The sequence below is a fragment of the Tachyglossus aculeatus genome, chromosome 9 (assembly GCF_015852505.1).
Source record: "Tachyglossus aculeatus isolate mTacAcu1 chromosome 9, mTacAcu1.pri, whole genome shotgun sequence".
Lineage (NCBI taxonomy): Eukaryota > Metazoa > Chordata > Mammalia > Monotremata > Tachyglossidae > Tachyglossus > Tachyglossus aculeatus.
In genome coordinates, this window is record NC_052074.1 from 50,388,442 (window position 1) to 50,416,327 (window position 27,886).

The 27,886-nt window shown below is 40.8% G+C and overlaps 1 non-coding gene across 1 annotated transcript; it reads right to left on the bottom strand.

Moving 5' to 3' along the window:
• Positions 1 to 3,177: 3,177 nt before the first annotated feature.
• On the bottom strand, positions 3,178 to 3,315 carry LOC119932718. The gene has a single exon (XR_005452458.1). It is a non-coding gene; the product is annotated as a small nucleolar RNA SNORA7 (small nucleolar RNA).
• Positions 3,316 to 27,886: the final 24,571 nt, after the last annotated feature.

The window sequence follows — 27,886 nt, forward strand, 5'->3', positions numbered from 1 at the left end:
CCTTATTATAACTCATCCAATTGTGAAAGCCCAATCCATGACCTCAGATGAGAAATTATGCATATACCTCGGCACCTTTCTAATAATCATAGCGTTTTAGGCTCTCATACTGTACTAGTCTTCATTTTTTCTCTTTCAATATTTTTATCTCTTTCATTTTGTATTCTATTTTCAATATACGATGTGTTGTTTAAGGCGGCTTTAAGTGTCCCTCTGAGGCAGACAAAAGTGGAAAGAAAAGATGAAGAGAATAAACAAAAGTGCTGTAAAGTATATTGCATTCGACTGAATTCCCAGCTAGAAAGCCTACAGTTGTCTTGCTGAAAGCAAGAAATCTAAAAGATGATTGCTTGGAATGAAATAATTGTAGCTATATAAAAGAGGCATATTCATTAAATCCATGTCCTCTTAAAACTTTCAGCAATATTTTTAGAAAAATGCATTCCACAGGGTAACATGAATTTCATGCTCCTATTTTAGGGAGTTAATTAGCAAGGATTTAAAAAGATTATATTAATTACTTGAATTACTTCAAAATTCTTAAACTGTAGATTATTTAGATAAAATTTTAAAAAATTGCTTAAAGTCATCCAGCACCATGAAAGCTGACCAATGTTATTATGCTAGAACAAAGAAATTAGATAAATACTGTAGTAGCAAAAGTTGCCTTAAATGAACCTGGCATCACATATCCTTTACTGTCTAGTTTGACATATTAGTTGTCTTTTTTTTTTTACCACAGAGTCCCCTCAGGAAATCATAACAAGAAGAAAAATGGATGAAAAAGGTGCGTAAATGGGCCAAATATGCTCACCCAATCTGGGCACTGAGTTTTCGTATGTCAATCTGTTTATGAGGTAGTAGGAAATCCATTGAAAGGAGAATTTGTTTCTTGCTATAACTGTATTCTCTTACCATTAAATTTTGTGACAAAGGCTATTCACTGGCATAGTCATTATCGGTACCTTTGTGGGTGATCACATGACAAATCTCTGCTGGACAGGTATCTTCACTGGAGAGCTAACGATTTGCACAGTATCTATGGTCCTGGTAGTTTCATTTCCCAAAACATTATGAACGAGTTTGGGGTTTTTTTTAATGGTACTTGTTATGCGCATACTATGTGTCAAGGGCTGGGTAAATACAAATTATTCAAGTCGGACACAGTCCCTGTCTTACAAAGGCTCATAGTATAAGTAGGAAGGAGAACTGGCATTTAACTCCCATCTTACAGATTTGGAGCCTGGGGCAATGAAAATTTAAGTGGCTTGGGCGAGGTCACACATCTGGAGTCAGAATTGGAATCCAGATCCGCTGACTCCGAGGCCTGTGCTTTTTCCATTGGGCCATGCTGCTTCGTTGGAGCATATTTCCAGTCTGGAGGTAAGTTTTGTGGGCAGGGCTATCGTAAATAAGGTTTTTTAAAATTTCATCTACATCCCCACAGCTGACCATTTATTCTTTTGACTGGAAAAGGCTCATCAGTGAGACTGTATGCCAACCACAGTCTCTCTTTCTGTGACTGTTGGCACTTCTGTGAGGGAGCTACCCAAGGTAGAACCTAGAAAAGCATGCTAGGCTTCACTTAATAGCTCAAATTAAGCAGCTATGCAGGGCAGACAGAACTACCCTCAAAGATCCAATGATCCAGGCTGATATTTGATATGTACACATCTCTACACTCTACGTGGGACAGAGACTGTGTCTAACCTGATTTGCCTGTATCCACCTCAACGTTTAGTACAGTGCCTGGCACACAGTAAGCACTTAATAAATGCCATTATTATTATTATTATTATTGTTGTTAATGAACTCTATTACTGCCTCTTACATGTAATTTAGTTTAGTGTCTCTCTCCCTTACTGGATTGTACGCCCCTTAAGGGCAGGGATCATGCCTACTCAGGTCTAGGACTCCTCCCCCTTCACATCATAAATACGATTGATGATGATGACATCCGACAGTCCACCTTCGAAACCCTCTTGAAATCACAGCTCCTCCAAGAGACGTCCCCTGACTAAGCCTGCCTTTGTTTCCCCAATCCACTCTCCCCTCTGAGTCAACTATGCACTTCATTCATTCAATCATTCAATCGTATTTACTGAACGTTTACTGTGTGCAGAGCACTGTGCTAAGCTCTTGGAAAGTACAATACAGCAATAAAGAGAGACAATCCCTACCCACAACAGGCTTACAGTCTAGAGGGGAGGAAGACAGCCATCAAAACTCCAGTCCCACAGCTTTTACTTACATATTCTCATACTCTACTATTTCCCCTATAAGCAATGAATTTTAATGTCTGTCTCTGCCTGTGGACTCTAAGTACCTTGTGGGAGGAGATCTCGTCGACCAGTGCTATTATACTGTACTTTCCCAAGTGGTTGGTACAGTTCTCTGCACATCGTAAGCCTTCCATAAACACCATCGATTGACAGATACTAACTCTAATGTACTCTCCCAATCACTTTAGTATGGTGCTCTCTGCAATCAGTCAGACTTTAGACTCTAGACAGCAAGCTTATTGTGGATAGGGAATGTGTCTATTGTTGTATTGTACTCTCCCTACCATTTAGTACAGTGCTCCATGCACAGTAAGCGCTCAATAAATATGACTACTACTACTTCTACTACTACTAATAATAATGGAATTTGTTAAGCGCTTACTATGTGCCAACCACCATTCTAAGCACTGGGGTAGATACAAGATGATCAGGTTGGACACAATCCCTGTCCTGGATGGGGCTCACAGTGTTCCTGTGTGCAGAGCACTGTACTAAGCGCTTGGGAAGAGTACAGTGCAATACAGTTGGGATACACATTCCCTGCTCACAACGAGCTTACAGTCTAGATGGGGAGACCACAGAGGGCATTCTCTAACACTGAGGAGAAAAGAGCTTCCTACACACTTGTTTGACTGGCTAAGGATTCACTTGGCCTCCTCATCAAGCATCCTTCTGCTTGGCATTTTGTCTTGTTTTATGCTGTCGAGTCTTTTCCGACCCATAGCGACACCACGGACACATCTCTCCCAGAATGCCCCGCTCTCCATCTGCTATCGTTCTGGTAGTGTATCCATAGAGTTTTCTTGGTAAAAATATGGAAGTGGTTTACCATTGCTGACTTCCCAAACTGAAGACTCTCTCCTCCGCCACTGCTGCCCAGCATGGGTGAGTTTTGACTTGTAGCAGATTGCCTTCCACTTGCTAGCCACTGCCCAAGCTAGGAATGGAATGGGTTGGCCTCTGCTTGACTCTCTCTTCCGTAGCCAAGACTGGTAGAGGACTGGAAACTCTCCAGGTGTGACGCTGAGGGGGTCTGTCTGGCATTAGGCACTGAGTGAAAAAGGTCTGCCTGAGCATGCAAAACACCAAAGGCATAATGCTCCATGGTTCTGCTCCATCAGAAGCCCTCCAAGACTACACGGCTCCAGTTATGTGTTCTCCACTAGCTGATGTGCCTCGGCTTTGTGTGGAAGCGTAAGGGAATGGAGGTATTCTCCTCTCCCCTGCAAACTTAACACTGCCTGTTTCCCCCTCCTGAGTAGGGAGAATAGGGTCATCGATTCCTAGTGGAGGACGTTGCATTGAAGAGTTGATAACAGAGTGTGGGGAAGTGAAGATCTAACAACTTCTTTCAATTGTAGTTCTCTGCATGGACAATCAAGAAGGCTTTATTGAACAATGTGCAGAAACTGATGGATGATTTTGGTCTCATTATTGCCGCGAAGCTGAAAATGAGTTGAAAAATGGGACTAATATCCTATATTATTGGTAATGGTGGTGATGCTATTAACAACATGTACTACCTGCAGTAAACTAGAATGGGCAAAAGATCCCTGTCTTCAAGGTTCTTACATCTTAAGTATAAAAATTAAGCCAGAAAATAATTACAGACAAAAATACATAAATCAATTAAACTTTGAAGGTGGAAAGTGTCAACCTGCGGTGGATTTATAGGGAACAGATGAGTATGAAATGGATAAAATGGTGAATAATCTAAGGTAGAATTTCAAATATAAAAACCATTTCGGGTGCCAGCTCAGTTCTCTGTCCTATTTTATTGCATTTGCCTTCCATTTTTTATTACTAAGGATGTGAGCAGTGTTTTTGGTCTCTTAAGAGTTCATCAACCCTGCTGCTTATTCTGTACCTGAGGTCACAATCCATTGCTGTAGGGAGGACTGTGATGTCACAGAGAATAATGACTTCAACAAAAGTAGGAGCTGCAGGAGTCAACCATCTTATTCAAACAAAAAAGTTTTCCAGAATTATGTTTTCGGCAACACAGAACAATAAAAGAAGATGTGTCTCAATATTCTTTTCCAAGTTCCTCATAGTTCTTTGAAAAGGTATTAAAAGACTACAATCTGAACCTGTATGTGATTAAGACATTTGTTTTATTCTTGCTTATTTGTGGTTTGGGTGTCTTGTACGGTACACAATATGGGGTGAACTGTCTGAGCTACATTTGAATGGATTCTGGCCAGCCCCTGGCACCTATATCTGATCCCCCTACACCCAGTCAAAGGGACTGATTTACAACACACTTATGAGCACCCTCCTCTGATTGTTTCCTGCAGACAGAATCTGATTGATTGGAAGACCTGCCAACTTTCTGATGCAGAGAAATCATAGTGGACTCAGACTCTGCAAAAGGGACAGAGAGAATGTTTCTGAAAAATCAAAATCAGTGTCCTTTCCTGTCTCCATCCTCATTTCCTCACCTTATTCATCTCAAACGACACAGCCACCCTGGACAGAGAGAAGGACCAGAATGAAAAACCAGAGTCACAGTCACCCATGGCTCCTTGGAGATCAGAGCCAGAGAGGGGGACAGAGCGGACTCTGTGGGAGAGGTGGGAGCCAGGGCTCTCCTCTAGACTCTAAGCTCATTGTGGGCAGAGAATGTGTCTGTTATATATTTATATGGTACTCTCCCATGAGCTTAGCACAGTGCTCTCAATATAGTAAGTGCTCAAGAAATATGATTGACTGACTGACTGACTGACCTTCTGGTGGAGAGCTGCGGGCTCTGGGCCACTGCAGCAATCTTGAATAGAGAGGAGTCACAAGAACAAACTGAAGCAGGGCTATCCGGACTCCTCAAGAGGGATTGTGCTCCCTCACTCAGGACTCTCTCTCCAGGGGACAGAGAAAAGGCAGAGGGGAGCTCTGAGGAGGGCCACGTGGGTGGCGAGGGACAGAAAGACAACTCCAGCAGGAGTAGAAGCCAGGCTTTCCAGAATATCCTTACTCCCTCTTCCCCAGCTCTTATCCCTGGGTGCTAGGCTGTCAATTAGCAAAGTTTAAATCACTAAGACAATGGCCGAGGTGACAAGATACTGTGGGCAGCTTACCCACTCATCTTGTAGGATTTTGCCAGGTAAATAGGTCCCAGAATGTCCCAGTAGCTTCTGAGAAGGGTAGGTGAAACCAGTCCTTTGGTGCTGTGGGCTTTGCAGTTTGTACATCCTTCCCTGCAATGCTCTTGCCCCTCCTGTTTGAAAGTGGTAGAGAACACAACATTTCAGGCCGTGTCCTTGCCATCAAATGGTCAGAGAACTGAGAGATTGTGTAAAAACACAGCCGTGATGTTTAGGCAACCTTGGGGGAGAGAGCAGAATGAAGGCTGTACAGGATAATTATGCTTCATCTTTCTACTCATCTTAGAAGTTTATGCTTGTTTAATTGACCCTCCGTCCTCTACTGCCAACCTAAATGTTAATAGTTTTGAAGGCAGGAAGCTCAACTAATTTGTTCTTCTGGTGTGGAAAAAAAAAAGAGAAGCCCTTCCTGCAAAAATTGCACACACCAACTTTACTGAGAAGAGTCTAAAGTTATTAGAGAAAGAAAAATTTTCTTAGGCACTAGCCCTTGATGGGATGAAAACTGCGTGAAAAACAGGAAAAGATTTCACTGTCTTTTTGTATTTTAGCTTGCCAGTTGGAGGGTGGGAACAGCCAATCAGACTGAAAAATTTAAAATGACTTCAGTGGTGTGTGTTGTCTTTTGCTGATTGAACCGGGTGTGGTATGCCTTTACGATCGTGTCTCTTTGTCAAGCCAATAGCAAGCAATTTTGTCCATTCCAACAAGCCAGCTTTCTTAGCCCATCATTCACATTTGTCCTGTTTACCACAGGACAATATAAATTTGGAGAGGTAAAGAATGACTCTGCCTTAACTTCCTTTTGTGAATCAGAGAGATTAAAAAAAATCTATCACGCTAACCTTATGATTGATCAGTCGACCATCGAACTGTATGTAATGTGGCTCTGTGGTTTTAACTTGAAATTGCATACTTGGTGGTGCATAAATGAAGTAAAGACTGTGCATTTAATTTCTATTATTTTTTTGCTTTCATGGAGTTTTTTCCTTTTGCAAGCAGGCCATTTTTATTATTTTTTTAAAGGTTTCAATGCTCACAAGTACAAGTTAGTGTTCTTAACTGGCTGAATAAACTGATGAATGCGCTATCATGTATAAATGCACCTTCAAACCTTTTACCACCGCAGAAAATTTAGTCCTGTGATAGTATTGGATTCACATACCTGAACAGTTAAGTTTCCAAACTAGTTCTCAAGGTTCAAAGCTGATGCTGAGCTTGGATCCATAAGTGGATGTGTCTTAAAAAGAATCTTGCTCACACTGTGTCCGTGAAAGTGCAGAAGGGCACCTTTCCTAGGCCTCTACCATCTTCCCTGAGCGTCACTCAGACACCGATGTTTAGGAAGGGAAAGGTTTGCTCTATGATCAGTGGGAGTTAGTTTAGCGGTAGTGGTGATGGTTTTCATTGAGCCATCCACACTCTCTCTCTTGGTCCGCCTGGGCCCAGTATCATAAATTACAAGATGGCTGGTAGGAGGGATTAGTGCAGATTGAGCTCATACTAAGACCTCAAAAACAGTACACACTAGTACATCCCTCACACCTGAGTAGGTCCCATTCAGATTGGCTTAGTAAGGGCTGGGGACGTTAGGGAGTCCCAGCACATTCCTGGTGTTAATATTAAAATGATGCGGTCGTTTACTACAAAGCACCCAAAGAAAAATGCCAGAAGGACCAACTCAAATTCCTCCCTCTTGACTCCTTTACTACACCAAAACTCTAAAATGAACACAGGGTTGTCAGTGTTTTTGCTGGGGCACTTCTGACAATCTACAAATTTAATTTGGGGGCATAAAAGATAAGTTTTTTTTTTTTTTTACTAAGGTCTGTTATTATTTTCAGGTTCCTTGACCTTCACAACATGGTACAGAACTCATCTCTCCTCCACCTGGTCTACACAAGTAGGTAAGGATGCACCCCACGGAAATTGCTGTTATGGTTAGTTTAATTTTAATTTATAGCAGAGATGATTTTATGCATATGATTTTATAACTGCATATACCCAGAGACTTTCTTAAGGTCACATAAATAATGAATGCTCACTAAGACCTTGGTGCCTTTGCTGAGCCTGGCAGACAAAGATGCCAGTTCAGATGATGCTTTGATTAGAGACACCTGTTAACTAGGGCCTAGGATCAAAACCATCATCAAAACCAGATTTGCATCACCACAGCATTATTTGGACACAACAAATTTACTGTCTCCAACCAGGCAATATTGCCACAGGTGGCTTCTTAGAACAAAAGAAACCCTATGAGCTATTCAAGTTTGGTTTTACCACCACACATGACTTGTATAACTACAAGCGCTACAGTATGATGTTGCATAGGTCTTCATGGCCGGTTAGAGAGTAATAATCGATGATAATTATGGTATTTGTTAAGCGCTTACTATGTACCAAGCACTGATCTAAGCGCAGGGGTAGATACAAAGTAAGCATGTTGGACACAGTCCTTGCCCCATATAGGACTCATAGTCTTAATCCCCATTTGACAGATGAGGTAACTTGAGGCACAGAGAAGTTAAGTGACTGTGGCCTGCATGAGGCTTGTTCCCTGATAAACTGAGGTGGAGACATTTTGTTCACTGGACAGCTGTGCAGCAACCCTGAACAGAAAAATCTTATCCAGTGAAACATGGAAGAAGTGTTAACCCAGGCATCTTATTAAGGAATAAATGGCATGTGGTACACCAAACACTGCACCTGATATCTTCCACATGGAAGCTTTATTTCAGGGCTTGCTCTGGTTCTGGTTAAATAGCCTAGTGAACCTTATGGTTTTTGCTGCTTACAGGAATTAGATTCCAATGAGACATTTTCCTTAGAGATCAGAATTGAGGCTGCTGTATGTCTACCACTGAACCCGGGATAAAATTTCTGACTATGCTATGTTCGATAGCCAAGGCAGATCTGGGATTAAAAACTCCTACCAAGCTCCAGTTGGGTGTTCTGGGTAGGCCCCAGAAATCATGACTGAACCAAGCTCCCATAACCAGATAAGATCGAAGCCAGATTTAATTAATAACACCAATGGGAAAAGAAAAGGTTATCAATGTAACATTTATAGCCGCCTGTCCTTAAGATGGTCAGGGCCAAGATGAGGATTCCATTAACAAAAGTCACGAGGTTAGTCCATGCTTGACTGGGGAAAAGCCTGGGAAACAGGGTTTAGTTGCAGATAATCCCAGAGAGATAACCAAATTAACCCACTTTAGCTTCCTTTGAACCCCAGGTATAGGCTGGGTAGAGGGAAATGAATTATCACAAGAAGATCTTTCAGACGGGATCTCAGGAAGAGGAGACAGGGGCTTTCATTACAGCCAACAGCCTCTTTTCCCTTTGCTCTGCTCTCAGGAGAGCACTTCGTCCCGCCCCCACCACCCCAGTGGAGAGTGGAACTTTCCTTCTGTTGACTGAGAAGACTTATAAATGACTTCCTTATTCATATTAATGTCCATTTTCCCCTCTAGATTGTAAGGTCGTTATTGGCAGGGAGTCTGCTAATTCTGTTGTATTGAACTCTCCCAAGAGCTTATTACAGTGCTCTGCACATAATAGCACTTAATAAATATAATTGATTGCTGAGAAGCCAGCCTCCCCTTTCAGAATGTTCCAACTGATTCTGGGAGCTCTACTGACTCTTCCAAACCCTTCTTGAAGAACTGGAGTGGGGGTCTCGAGGGGAACTGTCTTTCTGTCCGGCCTGGGATCCTGTCACCTGACATGGTTTAAGAGGTCTCTGGTTGGGTGCCACATAGAACACAAGTTCCGACCTTGCTGGTGCACTGATATACCCTCTCTGAGCAACTGTATAGACCAATGACCAGAGACGTGGAAAGGACCTTTCACATCTTGAATATGTGGTGAGTCACTGATTTCAGAGCCAACAAAGCACCCCTACTTCCTCTCCCTCCTGTGTCAACCTGGATTTTTGTCCTTTGTTCACCCCACATCACTTGTGTATATATCTGTAATTCATTTTAATGTCTGTCTCCCCCTTTGTAGAGCTGTTTGTGGGTAAAGAACATGTCTATTAACTCTGTTACACTGTACTCTCCCAAGCAGTTAGTACAGTGCTCTGCTCAGAGTAATACAATTGATTGAGTGAAGAGGTAATCTTAAATTGAACATTAAATTATAAAATCCTTGAAGGCAGTGACTGAGGTTTTTTTTTGCATAATATATATGTTCCGTAATAACCTAGAATAGTGCTCTGTGTGGAAGACACTTTTTTTTTTTTCAATTGTGGTATTTCTTAAGTGCTTACGATGTGTCAGGCACTGTTGTAGGCTTTTGGGGAAATACAAGCTAATCAGGTTGGACACAGTCCATGATCTACATGGGGCTCACAGGCTTAATTCCCAATCCGTTAATGCTGCTGATAAAATACTTCTGAGTACAACTTTTTGCGTATGTACTTAGTGTCAGAATATGAGAAATTCCCAATTTGAAAATTTGTCAGTGACGACAAAATCAACTCATGGAAGAAAACAAACACAAACAACAACAACAAACCTGCAGTATCTTTTCGTGTAAAAAAATATCAGTCATTGAGAACTTGGGTGTGGATTGGGTAAGGTGCTGGCTGCCCTGCTCTTACAGGCAATCACTTTCCCGTGAACTCTAGACTCACTCTATCAATATTTTCTGGCAATACATTTTCTCCTTTTACCGTTACATCATTCACAAGGTTCAGAGTTTCCAGAACTGTAACACTCCCAATCCTCACCATGCTTTCTCAGCAGTATTTGTATTTTAAATTACTGGAACTCTAACAACCAATCACATTAAAGCACTGAGGACACTGCTGTTGATTCCAGGCAGCATAGAAAATGAAAGAGAACGCTGAGTCTGTCGGCACAATCATTTCCCAAATATTTGTCAGGCTAGCCTGGTTTCTCAAGTTCCCATACAAACACTAAGACCTGGAAAAAACTCTATTTTCCTTTTGCTATTGACCAAGGCTCTGAAATAAAAATGGTCTCTTGCCAAAAAAGCACTGTGGAGTGATTGCAGCTCAATCTCTAACATATTTATTGGTACTTTCTCTGAATCTTGTCCCTTTTGCAAAAGATGCTTGACTGAATTGTACTTTTAAGCAGTTAGACTGTTCAGTTTCACTTCTGGACCCACAGCAGACTCTCAAAGAAGCCCACAATCAGCTCTCTCCCCATCCTTATCCTTGATCCTCTCCCAACTGCAATCCAGCCCATATGCCTTACTCCTCTAAGATCAACCTACTCTCTGTGCCTCACTCTCTTCTCTCCCACTGTCAAACCCTTGCTCAAGACTTCCCTCTTACCTCCTCATTCATATCCAACAGCCCACTGCACTCTCCCTCTTCAAAGCCCCACTAAAATTATATCTCCTCCAGGGACCCTTCCCTGCTTAAGCTCTCATCCTCCATCCTATTTTCTCTCCCTACTACTTCAACTATATATTTAGTAGCATCGCTAAGCACCCTACCTCCACAGCACTTAAGTACATATCTGTATACTCTGTTGCTCCCTCTGGACTATAAACTCCCTCTAGACTGTCAGCTTGTTGTGGGCAAGGAATGTGTTTGTTTATTGTTATATTGTACTCTCCCAAGCTCTTCTAGACTGTGAGCCCACTGTTGGGTAGGGACCAACTATATGTTGCCAACTTGTACTTCCCAAGCACTTAGTACAGTGCTCAGCACACAGTAAGCGCTCAATAAATACAATTGATTGATTGATTGATTAGTACAGTGCTCTGCACACAGTAAGTGCTCGATAGATACCACTGAATGAACAGAAGTTGCTTCTCTTACCTGTCATTGTGCTATGCTAAGCACTTAATACAGAGCTTTGCATGCGGTAAGCACTCAGTATGATTGAATTAATGAATAAATTATTTTTAACATCTGTCTCCCCTGCTAGATTGTAAGCTTTCTGAGAGTACAGAGTGTGTCTACTTAGTATATCATGCTCCCCCAAGCACTTAGCACACTGCTCTTCATAGACCTAATGCTCAATTAATACCACGGACTGATTGAGTGAAGCACACAGAATAGCAGGAAAGGTTGCAAGGGATTCAAAAACAATCGAGGTGGTTTGGAGAGGAAATTAAGGGGCTATACATTTGCTTTGGAGAACCAAGTTTTATGTTTTTTACAGATAGGCAATAAATTAAATATATTAACATTTAAGTTTAATTGAAACATGTCAACACAACAATATTTTAGATAAAGGCAGGAGCATTTTTCTCCAGTATTTCAAAGGAAACTGATTTGTTCGAAGCAAACAGGAAAAAAGTCAATTCTGAAACATGGGTGAATGAAATTCTGTATATATGGCGGGTCCACAGTTAAGAGTTTTAAAAAAATCACAACTCATTGCATATGAAAAGTCAGCTGGTAGCTCCAGAGATTAAACAACACCATTTCCATCATTGCCTCATTTCATTGCCTTTATAATACCTTGAAGTTGTCTAAGGTTTTCTTATCAGTGTTTTCCGACATCTAATTTTATCCCTACAAAATCCCTGTGAGGAGGAAGAGGCACATATTATTCTGAACATTTTACTGAGACACAGAGAAGTGGACTGTGCTTACTGAAACAGAGACATAGAGAGGTTAAGTGATTTGTCCAGCATTAAATAGCAGGTCGGTGGCAGGGAAGAGATTAGAACTCAGGTCTTCTGACTCCCAGTCTCTCAGTCTTTCTCTTAGATAATGCTATTTCTTACTTGACTCTTAATCAAGGACACTGTGGTGTTAAAGTTCACTGAATTGTTCTTCTAAATACACTCAATCACCATTAGAAATTGATCTAGCTAATTCAAAGCAAAAAAATATATAATTTGACCTGAATTACCTGGATATTTTGAAAGTGCAAGCCTGGTTTAAAATTATATTCTAGAAAAACCCGTTCAAAATTTTCTTTGAATACAAATAATCACAAGACAAAGGGAAAAGAAACGGTCAGTGGTTTTGACAGGCGCCCCACTTTCACTTGCTCTTAGTCTTCCTGGAGTGGATAGCCTCCTTCACACATCTCTGCCGGTACTAACTGGCAGCAACTTCATTTTGATTGAGTCAGTTCAGCTTCAAGTGGGCCCACCCTCAGAGTATTACCAATCAATTAGTTTGCTTTGATATTGCAATGCTCTTTTTCTTGTAGTTCACCAAGGGGCAGACTGTACAAAGAATGATGACTGTGAATTATGAACAACGCCTAGTGGAAACAGCAACAGAGTTAGAAGACTCAGGTTTTAATCCTGGCTCTGCCCTTTGTCTAATATGTGACCTTGGGTAAGTCACTCAACTTCTCTGTGGCTCAGTTTGTTCTTTCATAAAGTGAGGTGAGATGCCCGCTTTCCCTATCTCTTAGACTGTGAACTCTGTATGGGACAGGGATCATATCAGCTTTATTCTGTGTCCACCCCAGCCACTAGTGTAGCCTTTCAGCACACTGAGTGCTTAATACCAAAATTTTTATTATTATAAACAACATCTAGTAACCAAGACAACAAAGCAAAATCGTTCAAAAATAAGTAAATAGTTCTTGGAGGGTGGACTCCTCAGAGTCCTCCCCATTCTGTGGCAAACAGTTCTTAGTTATAAACCGGTGCACTACATTGTCAACTCCTCCTACTAGACTGCAAACTCCTTGTGGATAGGGATTGTATTGTACTCTCTCAAGTGCTTAGTAAAGTTCTCTGCACACAGCAAGTGCTCAAACTGTAACTGTACTCTACTTTAAGCTCCTCCCTTTAGACTGAGCTCCTTGTGGACTGGAAACATGTCTACCAATTCCATTATACTGTTCTTTCCCCAGTGCTTAACACAGTGCCCTGCACACAGTAAGGACTCAAAAAATCCACTTGATTGATTGACTGAATAAATACTGTTGATTGATAAGCCACCGTAGCCCCATCCTCTTCCTCACAATGCCCTAAAGGTTATAAAGACATTCGAGGGGTTGAGTTTGACTAGTTTGGATATGGGGTGGCAACTGATCCTTGGAGCCGTTGTCTCAAAGGGGCTCTGGGCCTTGAGGCCTCACCCCTGCCCACCCTCTACCTGCTGCAGAGAATGGGGTTTCTGGTGACCTGCAGCCTGAGGTACTTAGGGTGGCCAGTTTGGACATGGGGTGAGGAGCTAGGAGCTCTGAGGAGATACATGGGGCTTAGCTCCTCTTCCTCTTGTACCCCAGGACCATGATAGGGGATATGACTTCCAGCTCACAGTACCCTGTGGCACTGGGGTGACAGCCCCTCCATTGGTGGCAGATGTGAGTCACCAGGACCCTGAATTACTGTGATAACATTCTCTCCCAAGATATCCAGAGCCTTCATAATAATAATAATGGCATTTATTAAGCACTTACTATGTGCAAAGCACTGTTCTAGGTGCTGGGGAGGTTACAAGGTGATCAGGTTGTCCCACAGGGGGCTCAGAGTGTTAATCCACATTTTATAGATGAGGCAACTGAGGCCCAGAGAAGTTAAGTAACTTGCCCAAAGTCACACAGCTGACAATTGGCAGAGTCAGGATTTGAACCCACGACCTCTGACTCCAAAGCCCATGCTCTTTCCACTGAGCTGTTTACAGGATTGCCAGAAGCCCTCAGTGTTAGGGGAAATTGGGGATTCCACACTGTTACAAAATGAACGCCGCTTGTTTGGTAATATTGGCCCCTGAATGGCCCAATTATGTAACTATTGAGGAAAGAGAGTGAGTGAAGAGATAGACTGGTTGAACCCAAAGTATAATTGTGAGGACCCTGTTGCTTTATGCTTCCATTTTCTGCATGACCTTCAGGAAGAGGAAAAATACTTTCTTCATTGAACCAGTGATGTTTAGGAAAACCATGCCACAGGTCACTGGCTGTTCACCTGAGCCTAATCTGTGGACTATCTGGGCTTGGTGCATTGATTGATGTCCAATTTTAACGTTCATATCAGGGCTTGGGTACTGAAGTTCCAGCTCACAGATTATTTCTACCAGACTCGGTGATGATAATAAATAATTCTGAAATATTGGTTTTAAATGAGAATATAAAATATCTTGACCAGTCGAGCTTTCAACTTTCAAGCCATGTCAAACCGATTAGGGTCAGCTGCAGGGAAGTGTAACTGATGACCTTCCATCTGGATGGCAAGAGAGCCTAGCCACCCCGTCTCTTCCTGGGTGAACCCTCTTACACACCCTGTCAGGTAATGCCCAAGTGAAAGACTCTAACGCTTCATGCCCAATTCTTCTTATTGGTACCAATTTTCTGTTTCATCCACATATCAATAATGCTCCTTCTCTCCTCCAGTGTATGGTCAAAATCTGGAATTTAAATAGTAAATTCTGATAATATATTGAAGCTGCCTGTAACCAAAATGGCTCAGCTAACACACCTTAGAGGAAACGATTTAATCAACCTGGATACATACGGGCCTTTTGGGGGTTTGCTTCTATGAAGATAATGTTGCTTCTTTGTATGTTGAATCCAGAATTGAAGTTAAACACATGTTGGTTGCAGCTGTTTCTGACACAATTGCCCCATGTGCTTATTACCAGCTATGAGGCAAATGGCTAGTCCTCAACAGATAACACCCGAGACATTTGAAGCTGAACTTGGTGATGAGTTTAAGTGTGATACCTTTGTATTTTTCCTACTTGCCAGAGAAAGAAAAAAAAGTGTATATTTAGTGTCATGTTAAAGTCACTGACTCTGATCCCAAGTAAAACTCACACTCTTAAATTGTGTGCTGCATTAGTGATCCAAATCAAACTTCAGGGTCACTGTAATTGGAATAAGTTGTTTCCCGTATTTTTCCCCTCCTGAGCTGCTACTAGCTAAAGGAAGTTCGTGGTTTAAAATTGAACGTATCGGATTTAGCTTCCATTCTTGGAAAATAAAAGGAATATTGATTCTGCTTGCATAAAGACTTATTTTTTGGTTTTTGTATTTACTGATACACCCCCTTCCCCAAGTTGCATATTTGAAAGAAATGAATTGTTATGCTTATAAGTACAAGGAAAAAAAAAACCTTGAGCCTTTACTATATGCTATTTTCTCCTATTAGAATCTCTACTGACACAAAACACAATTAAATAGTTATAGTTTGTAAGCTTTCCTATTAAAGTGAAAAACCATCATCTACTCGAATATAAACTGGGTCTCTGGAGTGTTCCCCTTTAAAAAATCTCTCTGAAGAAGGAATGTAGAGCTTAACTGGCATGCATGATAGCTTATTCCTCGCTAGTGGGCTGACACTGTCCTGAAGAAGTTTCGGTTTGATTCCCAACACTACAAGACAAATTGGGAATCAAACCCGAGTACACAGCAGTGGGTTTCCAGATCAACAGTAGACATTCAAGGCAACAAACTGGAAGTGAGAGAAAAAAAGAAAAAACCTCTGGTTTCACCTCAGCTTTCCCTATGAGCCGCATCCCGAAAACCCCTCCATTGCCCTTAAGGATTACGAACATGCCTTTGCCAGTTCATTCATTCTTTCAATCGTATTTATTGAGCGCTTACTGTGTGCAGAGCACTGTACTAAGCGCTTGGGAAGTACAAGTTGGCAACATATAGAGACAGTCCCTACCCAACAGTGGGCTCACAGTCTAGAAGGGGGAAGACAGAGAAAAAACAAAACATATTAACAAAATAAAATAAAATAAAATTTTAAGTTCAAGCAAAAAGTTCAAGCAATGGTGAGCTTCATCTCACCAGTATTTAATTTCAGCTCTGATAGGCAGCATAGCACAAGTGAAAAGAATATCCTGGTTTCCTCCATGACCTTAATCAGGACAAGATAAAGGAAACTTCAACAACTCATTTCTAGGGGTGAATTCTTGATGGTTTATTTAGTTTGTGGTGGATCGCAGTTATGAATACAATTTTTTTTTTATTTTGGCATTTATAGGAGGAATGTTGTGGTGCTGTTGCTTTTAAGGAGGTCGGGATTTTGCAACATCTCAAAATAATACGTAAGGCTTAATGTCTGCAAACAGTGCAGCGCTTTACATTTATTCTGAATGAGCAGGATCACAGTTCACAATTTACTTTTCAAAATTGATGTAAACTATTTTTATGATAGAATGTGAAGAATATGGCTCAGAATATTTGTGTGGCCCAACAAACAAAATACATCTATATTAAAGGGCCAATGTTATCAAAGAGGTATTTAAGTCTATACCAAATAAAACAGAATTCAAGTACTTAAAAATATTTCAGCCTTTTAGTCTGCTCTGTGTTCGGTTGAATTAAGTTGATTCCTGTTGCCACTCAATGAAAATGTTGGGTTTCTTTTTCCAGTAAGTAGAGAACTGCCTGACTCATTTGTTATGCTAAAGTAGACTGGCTATATAGCCTGGTACTTCTGGAGCAGCTCAATTCTTTGTAGCTTGCTCGCGGTAAATTTCACAAAATACACAAGTGCTCTGGAATTAGGACTATTCTGGCTAAGCCAGTCAATTTATCTTACACTGATCCCAGTTCTGCTCATTTTTAATGCTTACATTTTCACATCTGGGGAAATACGATTGAATGAATGCATGCCCCATATATACTCAGTTTAAATTCCACAGGATTCTGGGACTTGTAGTACCACTAACACTCTTACAATTGTTGATGATGAATGGGAAGATTTGCAAGGTTGGGATGGTGATCTCTGAGATGAAGCATGGCCTCTTGGAAAGAGCACCGGCACGGGAGTCAGAAGACTTGGACTCTAATCCCAGTTCTGCCAATTTCTTGCTGAGGAACCTTGGGCAAGTCTCTGTGCCTCAGTTTTCTCATCTATAAAATGGGGATTAAATGCCAGTTCTCCCTCCTATTTAGACTGTGAACCCTTTGTACGGTAGGAATTGTGTCCAACATGATAAACCTATATCTACCCAGAGCTTAGACCGGCGTTTCACACATAGAAGTACTGATGTCCTGGTTCTTAATGTCTGCGAGCAGTGCAGCACTTTACATTTATTCTGAATGAGCAGGATCACAGTTCGCAATTTACTTTTCAAAATTGATGTAAACTATTTTTATGACAGAATGTGAAGAATGTGGCTCAGAATATTTTTTCTGTTATTCAGAAAACAGAAAAAATATGGGTTAGCCTAAGCATCAGTTCTCTTAGTTTGGGACAGCTCTTCATTACAGGCCCTAGTATCCCAGTTGGTTTATTATATTTTATTGTATCTTTATTGTATCATTGCATTATTGTGTTTTACAGCATTTCTACAGTGATGTTTCCATAATGATAGAACCGTAACAACTTTTGTGAACAACTGCAGATAGAAGTGGGGTTTTTGTATCAATTCACATACTGTGGGGGAAATTATTTTAATAATCTATGTCACTTTATGACACTTGCAAAAATAATGAAGTTCTTGTAGTATCTGACCTCATTACAATTCATTACCATTAAATCTATGCTGAGAAATGGGTGACAAATCCAGCTTTATGTAGAATTATAGAGTTTGCTTATTAGTTAAGTGAGAATTAGCCTGGGCCTACTGTATGCCATTTATTAGTTTTTCCCTTCTTCCAGTTACGATCTGGCTCTTCATTTTGTATCTGCTTGTTTGTGCATGTTTGGACTTTTTTTATAGCAGTGTGATATTTTAAGCACTGATTTATTCATCCTTAAGTCTTCCCTAATATACTTGGTGGTTTTATTTTATGGAAGTGATTAAAAATTTAATTTAAAATGGAATATTTCATGTTTTGACTTCTTGGAGTTTTGTTGCTACCAAATTACATTTTTAAGGATTGAATTATTTGTGTCCTTTGACTTTAATTAAATTTGTTGTGGCCTCTCATGTCTAACCTTTTTTTTTTTTAAGAAAAAAAAACTTTCTTGGCTAAATAAAGTTGCCTGCTGAAGACTTGAACCTCCATCTCCCAATGCCATACTCCGTGGACCTTGTCTACCCTAGCTTTTAAAACCTAGGGTTTTTTTTTCATCTTCTACTGAAATTGCTTTAGTTTGCTTTATTGTTTTAATGAAATTTATGCAAACCTGAGTCTCATGCAAGAGTAGGGTGCATGCTGATTGTGAACATTTGAATTCGTGTTCATAAATCTTCTGGAAATCAGGACCAGGTAGATGGAGCTTATAACTGAGCTTCACTTGCATTTCAGTGATACAATGCTTTATTTGCGCTTTTGAAATCTCTTTCACCTTGTACTTGAGAAATTGAAAATAAAAGCAAATGATGGATCTTCCGCAACAGGATTAACAATAGTGTTGAAATCTGTAGGGAACTTTGGAGTACGTCTGCTGTGATCATACACCCATGAAGTAGAATCTATTCTCTGATCCTAAATCTTTGGCCCCATCTTTCTCCTTACCCATACAGGGTTGTACCTACTTTCATGGTACGTAAACTTTATGAAGATTGTGTTTCCATAGGTAATAGGCATTTTCAATACTATTACTTTTTCCTAGAAAAATAAAAGTGGGGAACAGGAAAATCATTCTTTCTTGGATATGCTTATCATGGTAAAACCTGGCCTTTTATATACCATAAAGCAGGGCTAGGGCAGTGTTACTCTTTTTGTGGCAAACTACACCTGCCTTTTATTGGTTGCTCTCAGTAGGAACTGGACTGTTTGGGTTTGTATTATTTTGGTGCGCTCGATCTCTTAACTATCTGTCCTGTCCCAGGATAGGCTCCCCATTGACACAGGCTTGTGACCAAGCAATCTCACTTCAAGTGCTTTGTAGCCCAATGGTCTTCCACTTCCCCTTTGGCCTATATAAGCCAAAACTCCTACATCCATTTCCAAGGCCTCCCATCCACTTTTGATTGTTAGAGAAGCAACATGGCATAGTGGATAAAGCATGCGTCTGGAAGTCAGTAGGTCATGGGTTCTAATCCCGATTCCACCACCTGTCTGCTGTGTGATCTTGGGCAAGTCACTTCACTTCTCTGGGCCTCGGTTTCCTTATCTGTAAAATGGGGATTGAGACTGTGAGACCCATGTGGGACAGGGACAGTGTCCAATCTGATTTCCATGTATCCACCCCAGCACTTAGGACAGTACCTGTCACACAGTAAATGCTTAATAAATACCACAATTATTATTAGATCCCTGCCTCCCCTTCTTCCAGCCTTGCCTCACACTGCCTATTCTTTTCACCAGCCTCTGCCTCCTCATCCCTAACCACAGCCATTTTCGATATCAAATCCATGAAAATTGGATTCTTGTTTATGGAATTCACATTCCACTGGTTTCACTGCGAAATGCCTATTGAGAACTCTTGGTTTTGCTGTGTACTTGTCGAATTGCTAGGCAGCCTTTCATGCTGAGGTTCCTAAAGTTCCCAGAACCACACTGGAATGGCACTACCTGTCACGTGTCCCAAGCCGCATGTCTCATGTGGCCCATACCACAGTATGCCACCCGAGGGAACATAGCTGCTCTCCCCTCACATGCAGAACAGAGTAGAGGATTCAGAAGCCTTCACCATGTTGAGAAGACTATAGCAGCTGAACCACAATCGACCATGCTCCGGCCCCCTGGGTTCTCTCCACTCCATCCCATCCTCCCTGGTCCTCTGTCCTACTGACCCACCTCACATCCCTTTCCTCTCAAAACCCACCAGCCCCTCACCTCTTAGTTCCCCAAATACTACTTCCCTCCAACAACTCTACACCAATGTGGGCTGTGGAATGCCAGCTCCATCATGGGCAAACTCCCTCTCATTCCTGTCCCTGTACTGTTCACTCCTCCTCCTAGCCATCACCAAGGCATGGTCTCTCCTATTACCACCTCAAAAGTTCCTCACCTTCTCTTCCACCCCCTGACTCATGGGGATGTTGCCACAATGTTGGCTTTGACTTACCTTGTCCTCTTCTCTTTCCTCCTTCTTTAGAATCTTACACTGTCCTTTACATACCTTCTTCAACAGCTACTACTTGCAGTTATTTAACACCCTCCTGATCACGCCTCTCCATATTGGATGAATTTTCTCCTCTGCCTACCCTCACTTCCTCCTCCTATTCTGATCCTTGGCGACTTCAATGTCCACATTGATGTTTTCCCTGATTCCCCAGTTGCCCGCTTCCTTTCCTTCTGCAACTCTTTCTTCAGCCCCAGGTCTCCTCAGTCTATCACCAGCACGGACACACACTTGATCCAATTATCACTAAGCGGTGCCTCATCTCTGACCTCACCAACGACAACTTACTGCTTTCTGTCCACCCTCTAACCTGCCACCTCATCCACCTTCTGTCCCTCGAATTTGATCTTCATCCCAAAAAATGTCATTCAAGGTAATGAGGGAAGATTTGCAAACTACGATGCCTAAGAGAATGCAAGGTGGTCTATCTGTAAATACGTACATAACTTTAAATCATGTACATATCTTTGAATTATGTATGCATCTTTAAACCATACTATAAAGTGCTTTTTCTCTATACTAATGCCTGTCTCCCCTCTAGACCCTAAGCTTATTATGGGCAGAGAATGTGTCTGCTAATTCTGTATATATGTATATATGTTTGTATGTATTTACTACTCTATTTTACTTGTACATATCCATTCTATTTATTTTATTTTGTTAATATGTTTTGTTTTGTTCTCTGTCTCCCCCTTCTAGACTGTGAGCCCACTGTTGGGTAGGGACCGTCTCTATATGTTGCCAACTTGTACTTCCCAAGCGCTTAGTACAGTGCTCTGCACACAGTAAGTGCTCAATAAATACGATTGATTGATTGATTGTTGCATTGTACTCTCCCAAGTGCTTAGTACAGTGCTCTGCACAAAGTATACATTCAATAAATACCATCGATTGACCTATATTAAAATAATAAGTGCCCTAAGTTTTCACATGTTAACAATGCAGTCACAATGTCATTTCTATTTTTCCTATTTCACAACTATTTAATTTTACTTTTCTAAAAGAGAAAACACCAAACTGCATAATTTGCACTTGCACATGTCAAAGAATCTAGAATGACTGTCAAACGTATTCATAGCTGGGCTATTATAAATCATTGTAATTGTATTAATGTGCTATTATGGTTCAATATGAATTGAATTTTATTTTAATATAATCCAGATAAATTATCTTTGGGGGTATACTGTATAGTATTTGATATCTGAATCCTCATTGTCATGATTTAGTGTTCAGAAGCCCAGAGAAAAGGCAAGTTCACCCCACCCCTGAACAACATTCATAGGCTTACCCAGTTTCCTTTTTACAATTCTGAAGAAGAAATCAGGAATAAGCTATAACTGTGGAATCCATTTTATACATTATATGGTAAATTTCAAATATTCTTAAATTGACATCCCATAGAGAAGACCCAGGCACTACAGTGAAAGTGATTTGGCTCTGTACATCCTCTAGGGAAGGAGATGGGAGAGAAGAGTTAAAGAGGATATTAAACTAGAAAGTCTAATAACACCATGATCTATTAGGAAACCTTCAACAGGTCACACTAGAGCCAACAAAATATATAAAGGTGCAAGTAAAGAAAAATGAGTCAAGTCTAGATAATGCACACGAGCAGATCTCCTGCACGACTGGGTAGGGATTACCATGTTTTCAATGTTCATGCATATGGGCTTCATTTTCAACCCCTGTAAGCCAATTGTCATCTTTTCTGTGCATACAGCAGCTCGGGTAGTCTCCAGATCACATTTTTCAGAGCAGAAAGGAGAAAGCTTTCATCATCCTTCCCCACAATGGTAGGCTGCTAAAGAATTGCATTTACCACCTAGGAAGTAACATGAAAGCACCACCAAAGATCAAATGATCCAAGTTTAAATCAAAGGCAGAATAGCTAGCACTCTGCCTTAGCTGGAATAAGCCTTCCATGGTATTTTGGGCAGAAGCTATATCCTAGAACGAGTACGATTTTTCCTTTAATTTCGTCAACAGCAAAGCCAAATGGGTAGATGTATAAACAAGTAGAACACAGACACCCTCATTAACTTCCACATATTTATATGTGTGTATATAATATATATATGGAATATATACACACACATACTCTCCCTGTCTCCTTGGACAGGACATATTTTTATATTTAATAAGTAACACAACTAAAACCTCAACAATTGGGGTGGTATTTTTGATAACGTCCAGCGAATTCCACAGGTTTGCCAGAGTCCTGAGCCAAATCCACTGGATCCACTATTCATTTCCCTGCCATCATGGATAGGGAGTGAAAAAATCACTTTCCTATGCAATTAGATCCATTAACTTAGGTTAGCCATTCTGATATTGCCAGTCTTCTTTGATAAGCATTGTATAACAGTAAAATATCAATGAATGGTCCTGAATGGTAACTTTGAGGGCAGTTGCTACTGCCTGCAGTTGAGAACCATTTAGAACCAGTTCTAGCCTTATGAGTTCCTAAGTTTTTCATCTAGAATCAAGAATTTTTTAATGCATTTTTTTTTCTGAAGCATATCAGATAGGATGCACTAACAACCTCTCATTTTCTTTATTATCACACCATTCTGACTCTGTGCTGCTTTCAGAGATATTTGTCTTCGATTCCCCTTTCTAAGAAGAGGTTTTTGCATGACTAAGCTGGATATCACATCGCAGAATATTTTCCATGGGAAAGGAATTATGTCCAACTGGACTTTACAATGGAAGAATAAAATGACAAAGTTTTGTTGACCAGTAGCATCTTTAGGAGTCAAAGCAGATTGGACATGAAGTGCTGTCTCGTGCAGAATGTATTTGTCAGGCTCTCTGGAGGATAAAGTGGCCAGTAATAGAATCTTGAGGTCTAGGTGTTCATCACTCTGACTAGTGACATAGATAAGCAAACCTTGAAAACTTTAGGCAGAGGGTCACTAAACACTTGGAATTAGGCAGTGGGCAATAGTGCCCAAGCTCTAGGGTTCATATAAACCTGGGTGATGTTTAGTGGGGACTATCTATCAGAAAGCAACCTAAGTTTATTTCTCCATAACCAGCCACCCTTTCTGGACTAGGGACCACCTAGAGTAAGAACAAATTTTGAAGTTTTCCCAAATTCACTCAGAGTGGTTTTGTCTTTACATGCCCTTTGTGGCCTCAGAGGCTCCTTCTAATCTTCAGGAGATTGGGAACTTTTTGAAGATTGGAAACTCTTTTCAGTACCCAAAAACATGAAAATAAAGCCCACACACTACTCCTATCTCTCATGTTCCCCTAAGGTATATTTCCCCAACCCTTCTTTCTAGACCCCAGAAAGAAATGCACAGGGTGGTTTAGTGTAAACAGATGTAAGAGCCAGGGAGACCCCCATCAATGTAAACCCCAAACTTGGAACTAAAATGGAGGCAGGACTGTTATTCAGAGAGCCTACTTCTCTTGTCTTGAAAATTGGAGGAGGCATGGTCAAGATTACCACTGTTCAGGCATTCCCACTAACACTGGAGTCAACACCCAGAATCAGATTCATGAGAAGCTAGCTCTTTCAGCTGATACGTAAGTTACTCAGTGTCTTTTACCACGCTGAGGGGCCAGGCAAGTTTCAATCATGACTCCTAGGCCTTGCTGTTTAGCATAAAGCCGGATTTGGTGAGGTATAAGTAGCTTTCAAAACTGTTCTTGGGAAACCTACAAAATAGGTATGGGATGTAGTATGAGATACTATCGCTGAGTTAATCATATTGTCGAAGGTGTGAAATATGCTTGGATTAAATATCTCACTAGACATGTGCCCGTATTTTTCAAAAAAGGAGATACTGGGTTAATTACCTGACATCATTGTGATTACAATTAAACACATTGACTTTGGGTGATTATGCAGTTACAGGAGTCATACTGGGCTTCATTTCCTTCTCTCTGTGCCAATTCTTCAGGATCTCTGAATGATTACAACTTTTTCATGGGAGAAGCCTTTGGAGATTAAGCAGTTGAGTCAATTGTAAACTCCTTGAAGGCAGGGATTTTGTCTATCAACTCTACTGTATATTGAACTTTCCCAGGCACTTTGTATTGGTTTGAGTTTCCCAGGTGAAATGTGCACTTAGCATAAAAAGCATGAGGTAAGGATTATGGGATGTAAGAATTGATTTCTCCATGGATAAGCAGGCTGGTGGCCCAGGGATCATCCATTGGACATGGAGACTTTCTGAAATTAAAACCTCTTCTGGGGAAGCGGCAGGCAACTTTGCAAACGGATCCAGACAGCCCTTTTCCCCATGGACGCAGACTGTGAACTTCCCCAAACAGAAACACACACAGAAGCTAAATATCATGTTTCCCCAGCCAACTCTTAGCAATGCCGACTGAACATCCTGGCTGGTTATTCAAGTGGCCAAGTGCTCAAACTGGCAATCTTCCAAGATGTAACTCAAGAAGGTGCAAAGTGTATGTATTCTTTTGGAAACAAGAAAATCAGTCATGAGAATCAATTCTAATCTGATCCTCTGAATGGAATGCCAGCTTATCTGGACACAAATGGGGACAAGCACATTTGTACCAATGGAATTTTTTTTAAGAAAGTCTGATTTGATGAATGAAACTAAATGATCATTTCCAGTAGTAACCAGGAAAATGGAATTACACTGTCTTTTAAGATGAAAATAAATTGCCCGCTAATACAAATATTTTGACATCTATAGTTGCTTTCTTTTCATTTTAATCTGATATGCAGCAAAATAATTGCACCTGATCTCTTTCCTAATTCTTTAAAAGGACATCATGTGCCTATTGTTCATTGTATTTGATTAGACTATACAGAAGAGATATGCATAAACGGATAAATAACCAGTGGTTACAGGATTTACAAACAGCAGTTTGAAGTAATGAGACTCATCACAAAGTGTGGAATTGATTTTTTTTTTTGCCTTCTCTCTCTGAATATGATTTTATTAGTCTATGACCTCGGTGCACACATTTGGACGATGGGCATTTGTCCACCTGCACATTTTGGCCTGGGAATGTAGATATGGCCTGCCAGTTTTTCAAGAAAAAGGTATTTGGTAGAAAAGCAGAAGGTGAAAGTCACGTGACACTAAACACTGCCTTATGTCCTCTAGGTAGATTTGTGCTTGCCCTTCAGTATAATGCTTGTTTAGTAGCATTGTTATCTAAAGATATAACCTATTGCATATCCTTTTCAATCTTTTTTCATTAAGGTGTATGTGATTTGATTGACTGCTTAGAGAGTGATGATTCCCTCCCACTCTCTTCTGTCATCACTTGGACAGGTTTTCGGTAACGACTCAAAATCATATTGCAGTCAATACTAAGCATAACCCTCTCCCAGTAAATGGCTTTGAGTTGAGCTGTACTGGAAATAGAAATTAATAAAAAGGGCATCCTAAAGTAAACACTTTACTCAAGTTTGTAGCTCAAACTAACCACGCCTCTATTTCTACATGACTACTGAGAGAATTCACTTTTCAAGCTGGGGAAATTCTCAAGCCACGATCCTTCAAAAATGGGGGATTCCCAAGAAGGAATTTTCTCAGGCTGGGAAAAGATAGTTGTGGTGTTAGAATAGCACGTTCTACCAGGGTGCAGCTCTATCACTAAGCCAGCAGAAATAAGTGATTCTCCTTGGCTCCTGACTATTTTGGAGTCCAAACAATACAGTTTGGAGAATCTTCATTCAATCATTTTAAAACCTGAATTTTCCCTTCCCTCATATCTCAGGGCGAGTTGTTCTTCCAAAAATATCTCCAAACCCTTGCCCTTCCCTACACCATCATCACTTCTTAAAAATACCTTTAAACACAACTCTTTTTTCCTCTTCAGTGTGTCCCAAATCTACCTCCCGATCCCTGATCCTTCCCTCCTCTCCCTTCTCTAATCACCTTCTGACCCCAAGGGCTCCCGCATTTATATAAGGGGACCTCCTATGCTTTGGCAACTTCTGAATTGACAAACAACTCAGCTGAACAAAGCAAGTGTCAGTTGATCAATTCAAAAGTGCTGTTCAAATACAACAAATACATGAAATGTTTGGCAACAAGGATGCTTTTCAAAAAAGAAGCTAAGTGAAATCCCACAAACTAAGAATGAATTTTGACAGTTCTGCTGCTAGGGTGCTACTCCGGTGAGTGACATCATAGCATTGACCAATCACTGCTATCTATTATGGTAGGCTGGCTTTTCAGCCTGCCATAAACTGTCAGGGAAACATATTACCATGCACAAAATGAGGGTGGTTGTCAAGGGAAAGGCGGTTTCACACTGCAGGTACAAAGATACAGGCAACTAGAAGAAGCTCTTAGGTTCTGAGAATTTTTCAATGTGTCCTCTTGGTAGAGTCCACACAATGGGCATAACTGTATTTTCACAAAACCACACCTAAAATGCCACTTCCATTTAACTTCTTTCAATGAAAAAAGTAACAGTCACTGAAACAGTGCAATCCTTAGGTACAAGCGTTTGGGAAACAGTACAAAAAAATAAACTAATTATTTGCTTAAAATGGACAAATAAGGACATCCTTAAACATTCCGTCCTGCTCCCAAATGACACCACCAGAACACCATTAAACATGAAAAGGTCCAGGTTCCCATTGTAACTTTAGCTTTCCAAGGTGCTGGGAGGAACATATTAAATTTCCCTATATTTTCTTTTTCCTTTTTGAGCCAATCTACTGACCACATTCTAGAAAGAATGGCAGAGTTACTGGAACCAGGATGAACTCCCAATTTCCTTTACTGAATCTCACTTAGATAACAATAATAACAATAACAATGGCATTTATTAAGTGCTTACTATGTGCAAAGTACTGTTCTAAGCACTGGGGAGGTTACAAGGTGATCAGGTTGTCCCACGGGGGGGCTCACAGTCTTAGTCCCCATTTTACAGATGAGGGAACTGAGGCCCAGAGAAGTTAAGTGACCTGCCCAAAGTCACACAGCTGACAAGTGGCAGAGCCGGGATTTGAACCCATGACCTCTGACTCCAAAGCCCGTGCTCTTTTCCACTGAGCCAAGCTGCTTCTCTAGCTCTACAACCATGTTGTATAAGGCTGGGATAGAAAAGCAGGTCATTCATGGCTGGAAGCCTTTTGTGTAAGCAGAAGGGTAACATTTCCATGAAAGTCGACTTTGCTTCAGAATTAGTTTGTGGAGTATCTCAGACTTTTTTTTCAGTCAATCAACGGTATTTATTGAGCATCTATTTTGTGCCAGCTTAACAAGAAGGCTCTGGTTTCTTAACACCCACCATAGTTCTAGGTGGCACACAGACCAAAAGAAAAGAAGAGAAAAAGTGCTTCCTGCCTATAGAGTTGGTCTAGGCCTGAGCTAACATCTCACAGCTATTCCCAGGGCAGGCCACTGTTCTAGATTCGTCAGGGCTACTACGACTTCAGTATTCAAGTCCCCCTCAGTCTAGCCCAACATTTCTCCATAAAAATTCTAGCTTATATTCCAATGATCTTTTAAATGCTATGCCAAATTACGCTTTGAAGGAATGCACTGAACTTGAGCAGGGTAAGTACATTCTACCCTGGTAATGGACATATTTTTACACTAGTTTTAAATGCTTATCTTGTACAGAGCATTGTGCTGAGTAATGCAGATACAAAATTATCAGACCAAACACGCTTTCTTT